The 17,115-nt window shown below is 48.0% G+C and overlaps 1 protein-coding gene across 4 annotated transcripts in view; it reads left to right on the top strand.

The window, feature by feature from the left end:
- The window catches only part of ASTN2 (astrotactin 2), an 865,335-nt gene that overhangs the window by 160,808 nt on the left and 687,412 nt on the right, over positions 1-17,115 (top strand). The window lies entirely within an intron of this gene.

Raw genomic sequence — 17,115 nt, 5'->3', positions numbered from 1 at the left:
GGGACACTTTCCCACCCTCTCTGTCAGGTTCAAGAGTTCCATGCTCTCTCAGCACTTCAGAGGCTGTTCAAGGCAGGTAAAGTGGACCACGACTGTCTCGACTCAGAAAGGCTTCCTGAAGCTGGCCCTTAACACAGATACAACCCTCTGAGTGTGTGGCTGGGTGGGGTGCCCAACATAAGGCACAGGAGTGGATCAGGCAACTGGATTTCTGGAGCCAGATGTCCCGGAGCTCAGTTCAGCCTTATTCTAGTCCAGGAGGGTGACTGGGGGAGTTGGGGTCATCACAGACCCACTCTCCTCTCCATTGTGCCCTGAACCACCTCCCCCCCCCCCCATGGCTACTGGACACGGACATTAGATATTGCCTGGTCAGAGGGACAGAGACAGCCAGTGACTGCGGTTGGACCTTTCAAACTTCAGTTTCCTTGTATTCGGTGGGGCAAGTGATCCCTGCTCGTTTTAGAAATGTGATGTGAGTAAGAATGGGGAACACAGGCAGGGAGGCAGGGACCTCACTAAATGTGGGTGTGCTTTTCCCTTTGGAGGCAATGCCCAGCTTGACTGGACTTGCCAGATTCCTGCCATGTCTGCTCTTTCTAGCCCAGGGGAGCCTTTCAGCAGGAGGGAGACATCCTTGACGGTAGCCCACGAAGGTCTTCGGGAATGGCCCCAAACCTGGAGCTCGGATTGCCACAGGGCATTCCAGAGGGCATTGCTATTCTTGGCCTCATGACCTAGCACTTCCTTCCACCCTCCCCTCCCATGTCCCTCTCCTTGCAGGAGAGAAATGGGGCATGACAACATAGATATGGGAGATTGCTGTGACCTTCTTTTTTTTTTTAAAGATTTTATTTATTTATTTGAGAGAGAGAGAGAGAGAGCACAAGAGGGGGGAGCGGGAGAGGGAGAAGCAGACTCCCTGCTGAGCAGGTTGCCCGATGCGGGACTCGATCCCGGGACTCCAGGATCATGACCTGAGCCGAAGGCAGTCGCTTAACCAACTGAGCCACCCAGGAGCCCCTGCTGTGACCTTCTTAACCTATAGCCCCAGGTGTGGGGAGTAAAACAGCCTCATCAAAGGGCCCCTTCTGTGTCCACTACTGCCTTCCAGAGTTTCAAGAGCGCCCTTCAGCTGTGGTCAAGCACTCCTACTCTGTAATAGATGACCGCCCAATGTGCCAGGTAGCAAACTGGACACATTATGTGCCATCTCTTTAAGTCTTCATAATTCTGATCAAAACTCTGATGCATCAGTGTTCCTGTTTCAGAGGAGGACGCTGTACTCAGAGATGAAGTGACTTACCTGTTACTAACAATAGCAGCAAGGGCAGATAATCTCATACGGCACTTACCGAGAGCCAGGCACTGTTTTCAGGGCTTCAAGGCACATCACGTGATGCACGAGGCTGCACAGGATCCCACCAGGGCTTTGGCAAGAAACCTGATGTGGGTTTAAGTCCGTACTCCCACATCACAGGCTGCCTCGTCTCTGGCAAATCCCTACACATCTCTGAACCTCAGCTTCCTTCTTTGACAAATGAGAGTGATGATAATTGCCTCCTAGAGTTGCTGATTAAATGGTACAAGATATGTCCAGTTCCTAACAAATAGAAAACACTTTAAAACATAATGATAATTTGATTTTTTTAATGGCCTCATGCAAAGAACACAGGCAGGAAACACGAGGCCATTCACACCCTGTGGACAGAGACTCGATCGGTCCTCGCTGGAAGTGCTGTGTCTGGCACTTTGGAGGCTATCAGTAAGCATTCGTTGAATGACTCTCTGGTGGACTGATTGGCTAAATGAATGAATGAACAAGTGAATGAATGCAGTTGGATTAGGTATTTGCAGCCTCTTCTGAATTTCTTTCCAGGCTTTGTTGGAATGAAAACCACCACCTTTTAGTTCTGCTTCTCCAGTCTTGGTTGTAGATGGACATACATGTGCAAGAGAGTGTGGAGGAGGCTAGAAGCCCTGTCCAGGGGGGGTAGCCTGCAACCCTTCAGGGTTCAGGCTCTCTCCTTACAGAGAAATCTACCTCTCTGAATCAAGTGAGCCTGCTCATGACTTCCATAGGGTTTGGATGTTCATCTCCATCATCATTAGGCAATGCAAAATCCCTTTCCCTTTTTCAAAGACACCACTTCTCTGACCCATTGAGGATATAGTTTTATCAGAGGCTGTTTTAATTCAAGAGACTATTTTAGCCCTTCTCATGTATAATCCTCAGAAATGGGAAGAGCTCTACCATCTTGGAATATGTCATTCCTTCTCTGATCTCTTTTAGTTGGCTCTGAAGTCGTGGGCAGATGGTCTGCCTAAGGCTTCAGGTTCATTAGGGGCCTTTCCTCCACATCCTGCTCACTGCCGATCTAGACTATCATCTTCCCTGGCAAGGAATAGTGTAGTTACTCCTGCTCTGTTTTCCTGGACTCTAGATCTATTTTTCTCTGCAAATTTACTCTCCGTACTGCTACCAGCATGGTTTTTCCAAAAATCCTATCTTCTTCTCCTGCCATAGCCTGCCAAGGTCAAAGTCTCCCCATCAGTCATAGGAGCATAATACAGTGTTGAGTATCAGGGTTTTATATAGCTTGGAATTCGTCCATTCATTCAACCTTTTTTGAGTTTCTTCCATGTGCCAGATGCTGTTATAAGCACCAGGTATACACAGTGAATAAATCCAAGTCCTTATTCTCATGGAGCTTATGTTTTTGTCAGAGAGGTAGGTAATGCACAAATACATAAATTTATATTATATTATCAGACTGTAGTAAGTGTCATGAGGAAAAATGAAGTAGGGGAATGGGTAGAGAATGGTAGGTGGTTTTACTTTAAATAAGGAAACCAGGAAGCACTTCTCTGAGAGAGTTGCATTTACTTGGAGTTGAGAATGAGGCAAGAGGATGAGCAAACCATACAGGTATCTGGGAGGAGTCGAGTCCTGGGTTGATGTTCTACCTCCATTGCTTTCCATCTGTGCCCTTGGTTCATCACTTCATCTCTGTTGCTCTCAATGTCTCCTCTGTAAGAAAAGGATGCTGTGCTGGTGCTGACTTACAGAACCATTCATGCTCTGACCCCTGGTTATTCCTGACCCAGCCTCATCCCTGACCACTCTCTCCCTGGTCCAACCACACTGTGGCACTGTAGCCCCCACTTGCCATCTGCTCTTCCCTCCATCTGGATGGTCTCCTGCTTCCCTCTCTCTTATCTCTGCTCCACTTTCCTCATCTCGATCACTCTAATGCGACCTTCAGATACTCGCTCAAACATCACTTCCTCCTGGAGGCCTTTGGTGGCTCTCCCACCCCAAGGCTGGGATATGTGCCCCTAAGTACTTCCATCCCCTTCTGTTTCCTCCATTCCTAGCACTGCCCACAGGATCAATAGCGTCTCTGCCTCTCATGAGACTGTGAGCCTTGTGAGGCCATCAGATCCAGTGTTTGGCACATAGTAGGTGCTTCCTGAGTTTCGTGCCTACTGTGTGCCCAACACTGGCTCTGATGGCCTCACAAGGCTCATAGTCTCATGGTTGTGGTGGAGGTCAGGATCAAATAATGATTAGAAATGTCTTTTCAAAAAGCATCCATTAATAAATGAACAGACAAATGGAAATACTAAAGTATTAACTGAAATTGATGAAATACTTAAGTCCTGCCTAAGGGAAAATGATGAAAGATTTGCCAAATAAAATCATTGCTTACGTATATGAAGCACTTTACAGGTTATTGATCCCTCTCCCTGCATTATCTCAGTTGGAACCCACAATAGACTTTTGAGGTGGCTGGTGGGGGACGTGAAGGCCTCGAGAGGCAAAGAGACTTGTTTCAAATAATATCAACTGGCTTGAAAAGAACACTACCCGCACTCAAACCCACTGTTCTGATTCTTGGTTTACTGCAGGTTTTGCCAGCTCCTTTGTGTGCAGCACTGAAGAGTCTGGTGTGTGTGTGTGTGTGTGTGTGTGTGTGTGTGTGTGTGTGTGTGTGTGTGTGTTTGCACACGTGTGCATGTGGGGAAGGAAAGGATTTCAGAGGAAGCCTTCTGGTTCCTCCTAGACTCAGAAGTCCCAGTGGGGGCAGCAGGCTGTGGAAAAGCCCAAGGCTCTGAGACTGTAGACACAGGTCAGGAGAGGCTGATCTGCATGTTTCCAAAAAGCAGAGCTGGCACTGAGTGTGGGTGGCTAGTGAGTTGATTCTCCAAGGGAAGGGAGAGAGGAGATGGGGAGGTGGCATTCTCTGGGGAGAGTATCACCTTGAGGGCCCTTGAGGCTGAGGTGTCAATAGGCTGGGACAAAGGAAGCAAATGGAACAGTGGCATCCACGTTGGCCGGGGAGACCTGGATTTTGCTTCCAACGCTGTTACCTTCTAGCAGTTGCAGCTTGAGCAAGTGCCTTCTTCAGTCTGGGATTCAGTCTCTCCATCTGTAAAAATAGGAATGTAATAGGTCGGTGGTTTTTAAATCATGCTCCTTAGGGCTGTAGGGATTTGTGGCTGTGTTTCTGGGCCAAGGGGGAAGGTGGAAGCAAGCCCTACATGCTCCCTCACTCTGACAGAAACATCCCTTTTATAGGCTTGTACACTGAATTTTGAATAGAAAATATCATTTTGAACAGAGAGTTCTGCTACAGAATAAAGTTTGAACACCTCTGTCCAAAATGATCTTAAATGGCTTTCCAGTTTGGGCAGTCTGTGAAGGGAGAGTCAGTGGAAATAAAGCCTTCAATGTTAAGTACTCAATTGTGGAGAAGAGGAGGCCAGACTGCAGGGGGGCAGGTGTGAGATTAAACAGAAGGGGCAGAAAGAAGCTGCCGTCACTCTCTGTGACTGAGATTTACATCTGGGGAGAACAGACTTTCCACATACCCTTTCTTTCCTTCAGCGTTTTATCCCCTGTTCTCCTTCTTCTCTCCAAATAGCTACTTGGAGAACTTGATAGGATGTCAGCAGGGATAGACTAGCAAGCCAGGACTTGATAAAGGTACATTCTTTGCTCTTCCAAATGTGACAGACCTTGGCCATGAGAATGGATGTTGTGAAGACTCATTGAAAAGTCTATAGGAAAGAGGAAGATGCGGCCACAGGGAGCTTCTGGGTCAACCTGCTCATTGTAGAAATGGGAAAATTGAGGCCTGAGAGGGAAGAGCCTTGCCCAGAGTCACACTGTAGACAGCAGGAAGCTGGATTGCCCAGCCAGCCGGGGTGCAGTTCCTGCCTGGGGGCGACACAGCACCCAGGGGTGAAAGAGAGGGTGTGGGCATTGCCAAGCCTGAGTATAAAAGCAGATTGTCGACCCTGTGTCTTCCACGTCTCTTACCTCCCCTGGATCTGGATGGCTCATTTGGGGTCTGCACCGCATGCCAGCTCTCTGTGTTTGGATCTAGCATGTGGTCGTGTAAACCACACAGATACTACACACCCTCTGCCCCGTCTCCAGAATGGTACAGTCAGCATGGACTTGATTTTGTTGATGTTCAAGATCACTGGACAAGGGCTGAGAGGCCAGCCCAGTCACTGAACACACATCTGTTCGCTTCTTCTCCCTGCTCGGAATGTTCCCTTCTCTTTCTTCCAGGGATTCGGGCCTAGCCCCTCGGCCTCCCTTCTGAGGCTCCCTGTGATCCGAAGCAGACAACTGCTCCGTCCTCCGCCACTGCACAGCCTCCCATTTTAAATCTCTATCAGACACTGTGACTTCCCTGTAGCATCTAAGATGCCCCATGATGTTCTAACCAGAAGACCTTTGCTTATACTCTTCCCTCTGTGTGGAGCACACACTCCTCTTTTTATTTGATTCCACTTAAGCCAAAGTAACTACTACTCATTGTTTACAGCTCAGTTCGAGTCTCAGCTTCTCCAGCAACCCAGCCTGGCTTTCAGCCTCTTTCTGAATGATACAACCATTTGAAGTATGGGCAGATCGTCTCAAGCTTACTTCTGCCATAATACTTCGCTCCCTATAGTCCAGGTGCCCCTCCTCCTCCCTGCCGTCCTGAGGGACGGGGAATGGTGTGAGATCAGAGACGACACCCACTTCTCCTGGGTATATTCTAGAGCCTGGCATATAACGGTGTTAGGTAAATAGACCTCCACACGTCGTTTTACTGAAATGCACCTGAGCCCTTCGGAAGTTCATTTTCCTTGTCCGTGGGCTGCAGAGACTAATAGATAGGGACATGGTACAGGCGACCTTGAGAGGAACAAATTAAGACCGTTATGTGTTAAAGGGCTTCAGAAACCAGGCCTCCGACAAATAAAGACGTCCCTTTTAAGAGCCATATACACAGAGGGTTCTCATGAGCGCCTTGTGCACCCCAGAGCCTTATGCCAAGTGCCTGAGATATCTAGGAAGAGAGGATGCTGCAGCCTTCTACCTCTCCTCCACCCTCAGTAGTGGGGCTCTGTTTCCCCGAAGGGCTGCTCAGCCCGATCTGAGGGCCAGTCCCTTAGCAATGTGGGCGACTGGTGGCCTGTGACCACAGCACTAACTCAGCCATGAGGAAGGGGCTGCCAACCTGGGGAAGAGCACGTGTTCCCTCCTTCTCCGTAGGCCAGAAACCCAGCGTAACGCCAGCGCTGAATCTAGGACCAATTATCCCATCCCCAAGACCTTTACACCTTGCGTTCAAAGTAGCTTACCAATTTTCTTATCCAAACAGGTTAAAGGTGGATGCAGGGGGAGGGGTGCAGGAATTCAGGGAGCTTGAGGAAGAAGGTGGCACCTGCCTTCGCCTGCGCTTTAGACTACCCGAGGAGGGAGAACCGGAAGACACTACAGAGTGGAAGACATATTTCATTACAGACATCTCCTCACTCTTTGGCCAGTGTACTTTTGTAAAAAGACAATGAAAAGACAGAGTGGAGGGGCTGTTCCCCAAAGCAAGAGGGGAAGGACCGGAGCTGGGGACCCTCCAGCCCAGGGTCCATTTCCCCGAGCCAGAGTTCTGCTGCCCTGCCCCTCACCCAGCTCCATCCCATCTCTTCGCCTCATCTTCCCTCCTTGCAAATTCTAGAGTCTGATTACCTCTTTTTGAGATCCTTTCCAGCAGTGAGGTGTATGTATATTCATCTTATAACACAATAGTGTTTGAAGTTAAAATATGCCCCCCCTCATTCATTCATTTATTAATATTTTATTCAGTATCCACTAAATATTAGGCACTGTCCTAGAGATAGGGTTCAACACAGAGCCCCTGCTCTTATGAAGTTTGAACTCCAGCAGACTCTGGCAGACATTTTAGATTTGAACAAAATTAGGATGACCTTAAAAGTGTAGACAGGCCAGGGGCGCCTAGGTGACTCTTGATTTCGGCTCAGGTCATGATCTCAGGGTCATGAGATTGAGCCCCATGTCAGGCTCTGTGCTGGGTGTGGAGCCTGCTTGAGAGTCTCTCTCTTCCTCTCCCTCTGCCCTTGCCTCTCCCCCTTCCCCCTTGCATGTACATGCTCTCTCTCTTTCTCTATAAAAAAAAAAAAAAAATCTAGACAGGCCAAAAAAATCAATTTTTTTTCTTGCGATTCTGGTTACAAAGTAGTCTTGTCAAAGGTATCATGTCTCACACCATGGGAACACTTTCATGTATATTCTCATATGATCTTTTTTTTTTTTTAAAGATTTTATGTATTTATTTGAGAGAGAGGATGAGAGGAGAGAGAGAGCACATGAGAGGGGGGAGGGTCAGAGGGAGAAGCAGACTCCCTGCTGAGCGGGAGCCCGATGCGGGACTCGATCCCGGGACTCCAGGATCATGACCTGAGCCGAAGGCAGTCGCTTAACCAACTGAGCCACCCAGGCGCCCCTTCTCATATGATCTTAATAATGGCCCCTTATGAAGTTATCAGGATTGGAAATTCCCATTTTATAGATGAGGAAACCAAGGTCTAAAAGGGTGGAGTCATTTTTCTTAGGTTACCAGAAGGCAATTAATTCTTTGCAGAAGAGGCATCCACATAAATTGGCAGGGTTTTTGTCCAGGACCAGGTGATAGGACCGGAGGGAGGAACCTTTTAGGGGGCTACCAAGCTTTGGAAACAAAACTACATAATAGGGTTCTGCGTGCATTTGTCAGCATCTGTTGGGAAGAGGCTCTTCTGAACCATAGGACCAGCTCTCTGATCATGGATCACAGTTGCAGGACCTGGCTGCAACAGGGGCAGAAGAGGTTTGGGTTAGTCCAGCCATCTAAGGTCTTGGCAGGGCCCTTATCTCTTTCCCTCTTGGCCTCAGGGCCTGTATCTGCATGATAGGGATGATGATTCCATACTTCTTTCCCAGCAGTGTTGAATGCCCAAGCTCAGTGAGCATGACCCTGTGCAAGGCATCACATTCCCCCACGCCTGGTATATAGTGAGTGCTCAGTGTTGTTTGCTGGACGTGGGTCAGAATTTAGGCAAAGGGATGAGTGAAGGGGAAGGGCATGCAAGTCCTCCTCTGTCCTAGGAACTAGATTAGGTGTCCTTTACATATTCTTTCCTTTGACCCTCCCATCGCTCTGTGATGTAGATGTTGCAGATCAGAGGGCTTAAGTATCTTCCCCACCTCACTCAGTGCGGATAGACCAGAGCAGGGATCAGAATCTATATCTGTGCTTTCTCTCTGCTCCTCATGCCTTCATTAATGACAGGGTGGCTGTTTGGTCAGATTTCTGTCCTACAGCCAGGAGCACAGCCTGAGTGATGAATGGTATAGGCAGTGCATGGCCTCGGATGGCCTTAAGATAAGGAGGCAAGCCATTAATCCTTGCTTTTTCTGTCTTTATCTTTATAAGTTCCTTATTAGACATTCTTTCCTCATATTTTCAATTAACATACCCTCTGATCCCCTCTTATTTCTCTCTCCTGCTTTGTTACACTTTTTCTGTTACCATTCTTTTCTCCAAAATTCTGAGTAGATTCCTGGCATGGTTCTTCCTTATCAGTGCTTTTGCCTCTTGGCCTCTTTCCAGAATGTTCTTTCAACTGGTAAATCTGACCTGGTCATTTTCCTGTTCAAAATCCCTGTCAAGATAGGATCCATGCCCCTTCAGCGATTCCAGAAAGTCCTTCAGGATCAGACCTGAACAATCACCCCCGGGTCAGTGTTTACCGTGCCTCCATCCCACCAGCTCAAAGCTTTGCAGAGTCACCCTATTGTCTTTACTTGCCTGCTCGCCTCACCCCCCTCCCACCAGACTGGAAGGTCATTGTGGGAAGGGCATGTTGGAGTCACCTGTCATCCCCTAGCCTCTAGCACATACCAAATGCTTAGTAACTACTTAACACACTTAGTGGAGAAATGCATCAGACATCCCACACTCTTTTTTTTTTTTTTTTTACCTCTGTCTTCTTCCCCAGGATTTAGAGACCAGAAATCTGAGTTCTAACAAATACTGTTCGGGAGAGACACCAGCAGGATGCTATTGAAGTGACACTTCATCACATTTTACAGATTACAAGCCATTCTATACACATTAACTGTGTTTGATTTTCACAACAACCTGTGAGCTTCATGGTGGAAATTTGAATTCCATTCCATGCAGGAGGATTCTGGAACTCGGAGGGGCTGTGTGGCTCTAGACAAGTGGGCCATCGTGCCAGGACTGGTACTCGGCATGATTTCTGCTGCTCTGAACCTTGGTTTCTCCCCTAACAAAAACGCCCTGTCTTAATTACAACGAATGAGAGAAGGAAAAGCCAGGGTAATTATTGTTGACACACTGAGCAAGTGTGAAGCTCTTGCAAGGATGGGAATGCTTTATTTCTGTACCTTCAAGGACTTTTTCATTACTGCTAATTCCTTACATTTGTATATCAATTTAGAGATTTGCAAAGTGATTTTTTTCCATCCCGGATTCCATTTGCCTCTTACCCAGTTCCGTGGAATGGGCAGAGCAAGGCTTTAGCGAACACACTGTTATTTTGCGTCTTCTGTGCTATCCACGGTACCAGGCACCAAAGACAGAATTGTGAGAGTGAGAGGTAGCCTCTGCCATCCTGGAGCTTAGAGTTCAGTGTGGGAGGTGGACTAGTAAACACATCATTGAACAGAGTGGGATGTTTATTGGGACCCTGGAAGGGATCCTGGGTAGCACAGAGAGCCCTAGGTAAGTCAGCAGTGGTTGGAGAAGGGTTCCTGAAGGAAGCAGAAATCTGGAGAATAGGAAGCAGTTAACCATCAAAGAGTGGTGGGAAAGAATGTACTGGGTAGGGGGACTAGGTGCAGATACCAGAATGCAGAAGTCAGTCTGGTTCAAGGTTATTGTAACACAGTCAGGACAGCCAGGAAACAGCCTAAATGTCCAGTGATGAGTGGAGGAAGAAGGTAGATAGATGCACACATACACATGCGATGAAATATTAGTTGGCCTTAAAAAAAGAAGGGAATCCTGCCATAGGTAACAGCATGGGGTAAGCCAGCCACAAAAAGACAAATACTGCATGATGCCACTCATACAGTATATCTAAATTAGTCAAAACCATAAATGCAGAGAGTAGAAAGGTGGCTCGCAGCGGCTGGGGGAGGGGGTAATGGAGCATTGCTTTCAAAGGGTATAAAGTTTCATATACTCAAGACCAGTAAGTTCTAGAGATCTGCTGTGCAATAGAGTGCCCGTGGTTAACAATACTGTATTGTACACTTACAATTTTGTGAAGAGGGTAGATGTTAAGCATTACGTGTTCTTAACAAACTCAATTAAAAAAAAATTTTTTTTTTAAAAAGCTTGTAATGCAAAGGAGTAAATTGAAACCATACAGGGGAAGGGCCTTGCTTAAGTCACCCGGTGGATTCAGGGTGGATCTGAAGCCACAGCAGAGACCTCCCGCCTCCCAGCCTCTGTGGCATTGTGAGTCTCCACTTTCCGGGAAGCGGAGGGCAATTAGGAGAGCCTGGGCCCCCTCTATCCAAACCCAGGCGCGGAGGACTAGCCCGAGCTGGCTCCAGCTGCTCAGACCCTGGAGCCCCGGGGCCCCTCCCTCTGCTGCTCCACAAACTGGGCCACCCGCCTCTTGAAGATTAGTCACAGATGCTGCAAACACATCCACAATATTGTGTCAAAAAAAGACGTGCAGCAGCATTCAGATGGTAGGCTTATTAGCCTGTTATTATCCATTCGCCCAAATATTCCGACTAATCAGCCTTCAGATGGGCAGGATTACTTGGTTACAATCCTAGCACTGGGCACATATAATTGAAATGGATGCATTCGCCTTTCAGAATGGACAGCTTATCCATTGCCATTACACAGAGAGCACGCCCTGGCCCGTGGATTTTGCTGTCAGGGCCATTACGGTGGAGGCCACAGAAGGATGAATGGAGCCATTTCTCTCACCTTTGTTCAGGGCTGGAACCACCTTCTTGTATCTTGGTTATCTGTTTGCTCTGCATATCCATCTTCTCTGCAGGACTGTGAGCTACTTGAGGGCAGATCTGTATCAGTTAGCATTAGGTCTGACTGCATATAACAAGAAAGCCAGAATAATAGCGCCTTAAACAAGATGAAATTGATTTTTTTCTCTCGTAGAAAACAAGTCTGATGATGGGATGGCCAAGGCAGGCTAGTGTCTTCATCATGCCTCGAAGGACTTAGCCCTTCCTTCTTTCCCTCCTTCTCTCCCTCCCTCTCTCTTACCTTCCTTCCCCTTTCCCCCCACCATCCTAAGGTGTGGCATCCATCCTCATGGTCCAAGATGACTGCAGGAAAGTCAGCCGGCCTGATCAAGTCCCAAGCAGCAGGAAGGAGGAAAAAGAAAGGGATAAGGAGGCACACCTCCCAGGTGAAGCAGTTCCCTTTAAGGAGCTTCTAGGGAGGGTTCTCCCAGCACATAGACTCACGTCTCATTGGCCAGAATCCAGTCACCTGACTCAGATGCAGGTGTTAGCTGGAGGTGTACCCATTGTGATAAAATCAGTGCCCGTTACTAAGGAAGAAAGCGAGAATGGATGCTGGACGGGCACCTTGAGGTTCTTTGACGAGATGTCTGGGTCTGATTCAGCTTCGGCCTCCCTCACAGGGCCTTCCTTGCACATCATGGGGTTAAGAATTTGGGTTAAGAATTTGGGTCAAATAGACCTTGGTCTAAATGCTGGCTCTCCTGTTCAGTAGCTGTGCAGCTTGGGCACGCTTTGTTCAAGTTTTTGAGCCCCGTTTCTTTATTACAGTGATAGTCACACTGACTTTATAGGGCGGTTACGAGGATTCAATGGGTGGATTCTATTCAAGCGCTTAGCAGGGCTTCCGGCACATCAGTAGTTGCTCACTTCCAGGATTGTTAATGATTGTCCTCATCCCGGAGGGAACCCTGTAGGCGGGTATTCTATCTTATTTTTGGGAATTTTGGGTTCAGAGTCAGAAGACCTATAGGAAACCCACGGAATGGCCGTGTGGTCTCTGGCAAATCATTTCCCTTGTCTGAGACTCAGTCTCTTTTCTGGAAAAGAAGGGTAATTAGGTTTATTCTCAGTTATGAAAATCAAAGACTTCCTTTCCGACACACTACAATACATAATAGCATTATTAAGGTCATGTTCGATAGTGAGAAAGCCATAGTCTGGGGGAGGTCAGACAACCTAGTTTCACACCATAGCTCTGCCACTTCTTTGATGGTGTGATTTGAGCCATATCCCGTGATCTTGCTGAGCCTCAGTTTCATTATTCGTAAAAGGGAATAGCGATACTTTCCTTGTAGATTTCTTGTCAGAATCAAAGGGAATTATCTATGCAAATGTCAAGTGCCTGAGACATAGGAAACTCTAAATAAGTGACAGCGATGATTAGGGTGATGATTAGGATGATGACGGCGAATCACTCAATATTTATGGAATGAATGAATAAATGAAAGGAGGAAGGACTCAAAGAGAAAGCCAGAAGTCTGGAGTTAGTGCCCTCCCTCTGCAGAGCCACACAGATGGGAACACATAGGAGGTAAGTTCCCTGTGGAATTCTGAAACCAGCTTTTGCTCTGGGCAGCCCCACCTTCCTTGGCTGGCTCCATGCACTGACAGGGACCACACGATAAATGTCGAGGGACTCCCTGAGGGAAGTCTTCTTATCATATCGTTAGGAAAACAGGTTCCCCAGCCAAACATCACCTGCAATCATCCTTAGGCCCCCTTGCCTCCTCCTAGGAATTGACTTGTAGCAAGGGCTGGATTCTTCTCTGTCTTCAGGCCGCCTCTATGTATGTAGCTTGGCAGGGCACCATAATACGTTTATTACACAGAGATTGAGATGATAACATTACTTATGCTTTTCTCTTCTAACAAGAGGCGATAAAACCTTTATGATACCTCTAGCCCGCATATCCCTGTTCAGTTTCCGTGTTATTCTTGCCTTTCCTGACTCCTCCTGACTTTCCTCTATTAAGTACATCGAGTACTAAGAACTCAGAACTCATTTGGTACAGAGAGAAACTCAATTATATCCACCAGCAGAGTGTAAAAGGAATGGAGGTTTGAGATATATTTATAGGTTACAGCCTCTAAGTGGAAACTTGCCAATTTTCACTCCAGCAATCTATAGGAATGCTCAGGAGGATGTAGGCTAAGTCCAGGGGAACCATTCCAAATGGGAAACCCTCTCTAAGAGGATTTATAGTAATGCAAATGTTAAAGTTAGCTCCAAGTTAAATGAAACTAATTGGACCCTGTAGAGCAGAGTTTGTAAACCGAGGGCCCAACGCCGTACCTAGGCCACAGATGAGTCAGTCTCCTTTTGCCTGCGGTTCAGCCACCCAGGTTTAAAAAAAAAAAAAAAAATGGTATCCGAAATTTTGAAAATCAGATTTGAAATGAAAATATTGATTGTGTATGTGTGAGGGGTTGGGGGGAGACAGAGAGACAGAGAGAGAATTGCATGCTCTATCTACAGTGGGTCTGCATCCATGGATGGTGTCCGGACCTCTTCTTTCAAGATACTCACTGCTTGGACTGATGCAAATGTCAAAATGACCTCTAGCTTGAATGAAATCAGATGGATCCTTTAGAAGATACTCGTGGCTTGTAGGAGTCCAGTTGTCAAAGTTTCTTCTAGCTGAAAATGTACCCAAACTAATCCTTTAGAAAGAGCTCATGAGTCATGCAGACTCTGAGGAGCTATGGTGTCAACTCTGAAAAGCATCAAAAGGACAAATTCACCTCAGTGGGGTTTTGTTTATTGGGCTCAGTTCTTGTCAGAGCTGAGGGTCCCACTGGCTTTGAATGGCCTTAGGCTGGGAAAGAGCAGCTGACATGGAGAGAATTGTCCTTTTGTCTCTCCTCTTGAGTGGCTCTTTTATGGTGGACAAAGGGGAAGCCCAGAAAGGCCCAGATGGAAAGGAGAATTGTAACCAGGTCTCGGGCAGTTAGGGAGTGAATGTGAGCCTTATGTGAAAGCCCTGCGATGGGCAGAAAACGTGAGTTGAGAGAATATGACGTGGAGTGTGCTGGGAAGTGTCTGCCCAGGAGCCACAGAGCCTGAGTTAGATACTCCGTCGAGCCCCTGAGGTGCTTCGTGAGTTTGAGCCAAACCCTTCTTCCTCTTCTGGGCTTTAGACCCCCATTTGCAAAATGGGGATTGGTCTAGATAAGTACTAGAAACCTTTCAAAGATCCTTATCCTAGAGAAAGAACCGGCACACATAGTGGGGGAAAGGTACAGACTGAAAGCCAAGTCTATAGGAAGGGGTTAGCTAAGTGTAGCCCCACCGTCCACTCTGAATTTACAGCAACCACACTGAATTATTCTCACTGCCTGCTCCGTTGGCCCTCTGCTATGGAGCTCCGTGATACATCCCCCCGCCTCATGTCTTTCCCTCTCCCCTCCCTGACTCTGTTCCAGCCGCATGGACTTCGTGTTCTGGGAGGATGCCCAGTATAAGCCTGGGAGGGTGCCGTCCATCTCAAGGCTCACTTCCTCCTCCTTGAAACCTTCCAGCCATCCTTCCCCTTCCACCATCATACACACACACTCCCACACCCAGAGTCAGCTGGCTTTGGGATTCACAGCCCAGCTCTGCCATTTACCACGAGCACCACCCAGTTCGTGAGGATGGCAGGGCCAGACACTCAGTGTCCCAAGTCTTTCCACCAAGTCACTGGACCGCCTACTGCACCAGGGGCCCATCTGAGTCACCAGTGTGACCACAGGCAGGTTACTCGACCTCCCTGAGTCTCCATTTCCGCGCCCAGGAAAGGAGGATGAAAATCCTATTTATTTCGTAGTGTTGAGAGAATTAACAAGGTGAGCATACTAACTAAGCACGTGATGCCGTGCCTGGTACCTGGTCAGCGCACAGCAGGTGTTTTCTTTTCCTTTAGAGATAAGGCTGCATCCTGTTTGTGCTGGCTTACAGCCCGTGCCAGAGCTGAGGACATAGCACGATGCTCTCTGGGAGCCTTGTGACTTTATGCTTGGGTCCGCGCTCCCTGATTAGTTCAGTAATTTGGGGCCGGAGCTTCCCTGAGCCTCGGTTTTGCCTTCTAAGAAATGGAAATGGCTTTACCTGGATTTCAGACAGCTGCTGTCTGCATCCACCCTCTGGGGCTCATGAGTGGGAGTGGGTGGGGCGGGGTGTCTCTTGACGCCGGAGGAAGCACTATGCAAATGTGAGCTCTCTATTATTATTCCAAACACCAACAGCTTTCCTCCAGCCCAGAGCCACTGCTGCCCCACAACAGTGGCCCAGATGTCGCCAACATCTGTCTGCTTCCTGGGCCTTTTGTGGGAGGGAGGGAACAAAGGAGCCAGGCAGGATCATATTCTAGGGATGTGTGGACAGGTTTCCTTAACTCCTCCTGCCACCCCTCCCCCACATGGAATTGCCTGGGGAGGAGGGGCCACGTTCCATTCCTCTCTGCGCACCACCCCTGCCCAATGCCTGAATTTTTGGAGAAGCTTAGGGAGCACTGGCTGCAATCAGCTGTAGGGACTCAGGGCTGCCTTTTGCCTCTGGGGTGAGGCTGTCAGCCAAGAATGGCAGGGGCTCTTGGTTACCCAAGTGGAAATATGTTGAGCTTGGGATTCAGGAATCCTGAGTCTGCTGCTGCTTTGCTGTGTGACCTTGGGCAAGGTAGTTACATAACAGTCTGGGCCTCTGTTTTCACATTGATAAAGTGGTGCTCCTAAGGTTCTAGGAAGAATACCCTGCCTGATCCCTGAATATTGTGGCACATCCTACAGCTGGGAAAGCCTGGACAAAGTTTAATATCTGCGTGTGGATAGAGCATCATTCTTTCTTCCTTTTTGTTTGTTTCTACGTGAGAGGGTGGTAGCTTGGAGAGTAATAGTCAGTATTTTTGAGTTGCTACTGAGTGCCGGGAACTTCACCCACACTAGCTCATTTAATCTTTACGGCATCCTTGGAGGTGAGCACCAGCATCCCTGTTTCGCTAGTGAGTAAACAGCATCAGAGAAGAGAATCCACTCTCCTAAGTCACAAGGCTAGTCAGAGAAAAAGTCATCCAGAATCCCTGCCCGGGGTCTACACTACCAAGAAGTAATGAGTTTCGCCTCACTGAAGGGTGTTGGGGAAGACCTTAAGCCACAGGCTGGCCGGAGCCAGAGATGTGGGCTGTGGCTTTATCAGGTCATAGACCCATGAGACGTTTACCACTGGGACCCTTGCAGCCCACCTGGTACAATCACCTCTTTTCTAGATGAGGAAACTGAGGCTCTTACAGGGGCAAGGACCTGACCAGTGTATTTATAAGCTTCCCCAGGGCAGGCGACCTGGGGTTTGAATTCCGTCTCTGTCAACGACATCCCAGATGACCCACTGGAGACAGAAGGACCTGCCTTTAGTTCCCTGGAAATGCTGTTTCATGCTCTGAGACTCACCTTACTCACCTGCAAAACTGGTCCAAAAGTACATTTTCTCCCAGTTGCACAGGTCTGCCAACTGCAGGGCCAAACCTGGGACTAGAGGCATGAGTGCCTCACTCACCGTGGATGCAAGCTTTAAAGGGTTGCCAAAAACTCAGGAATGTGTTAACCTTGATTTTTAAAAATATTGTCTTAAAGGATTATTTATCTTGGTTAGTGGGTTTTTTGGCTCCCTTGTAAATTTTGCATGCAAGACAAGTGCCTGGCTGGCCTCGCCCCGGTCCCAGCCTGTGACACAGAGTTGCTCAGATGGTGTGGTACTATAGCAA

Source organism: Halichoerus grypus, chromosome 14 (genome assembly GCF_964656455.1).
Source record: "Halichoerus grypus chromosome 14, mHalGry1.hap1.1, whole genome shotgun sequence".
Classification (NCBI taxonomy): domain Eukaryota; kingdom Metazoa; phylum Chordata; class Mammalia; order Carnivora; family Phocidae; genus Halichoerus; species Halichoerus grypus.
The sequence above is the reverse complement of the archived record's forward strand: the minus strand, read 5'-3'. Positions and strand labels throughout refer to the sequence as shown.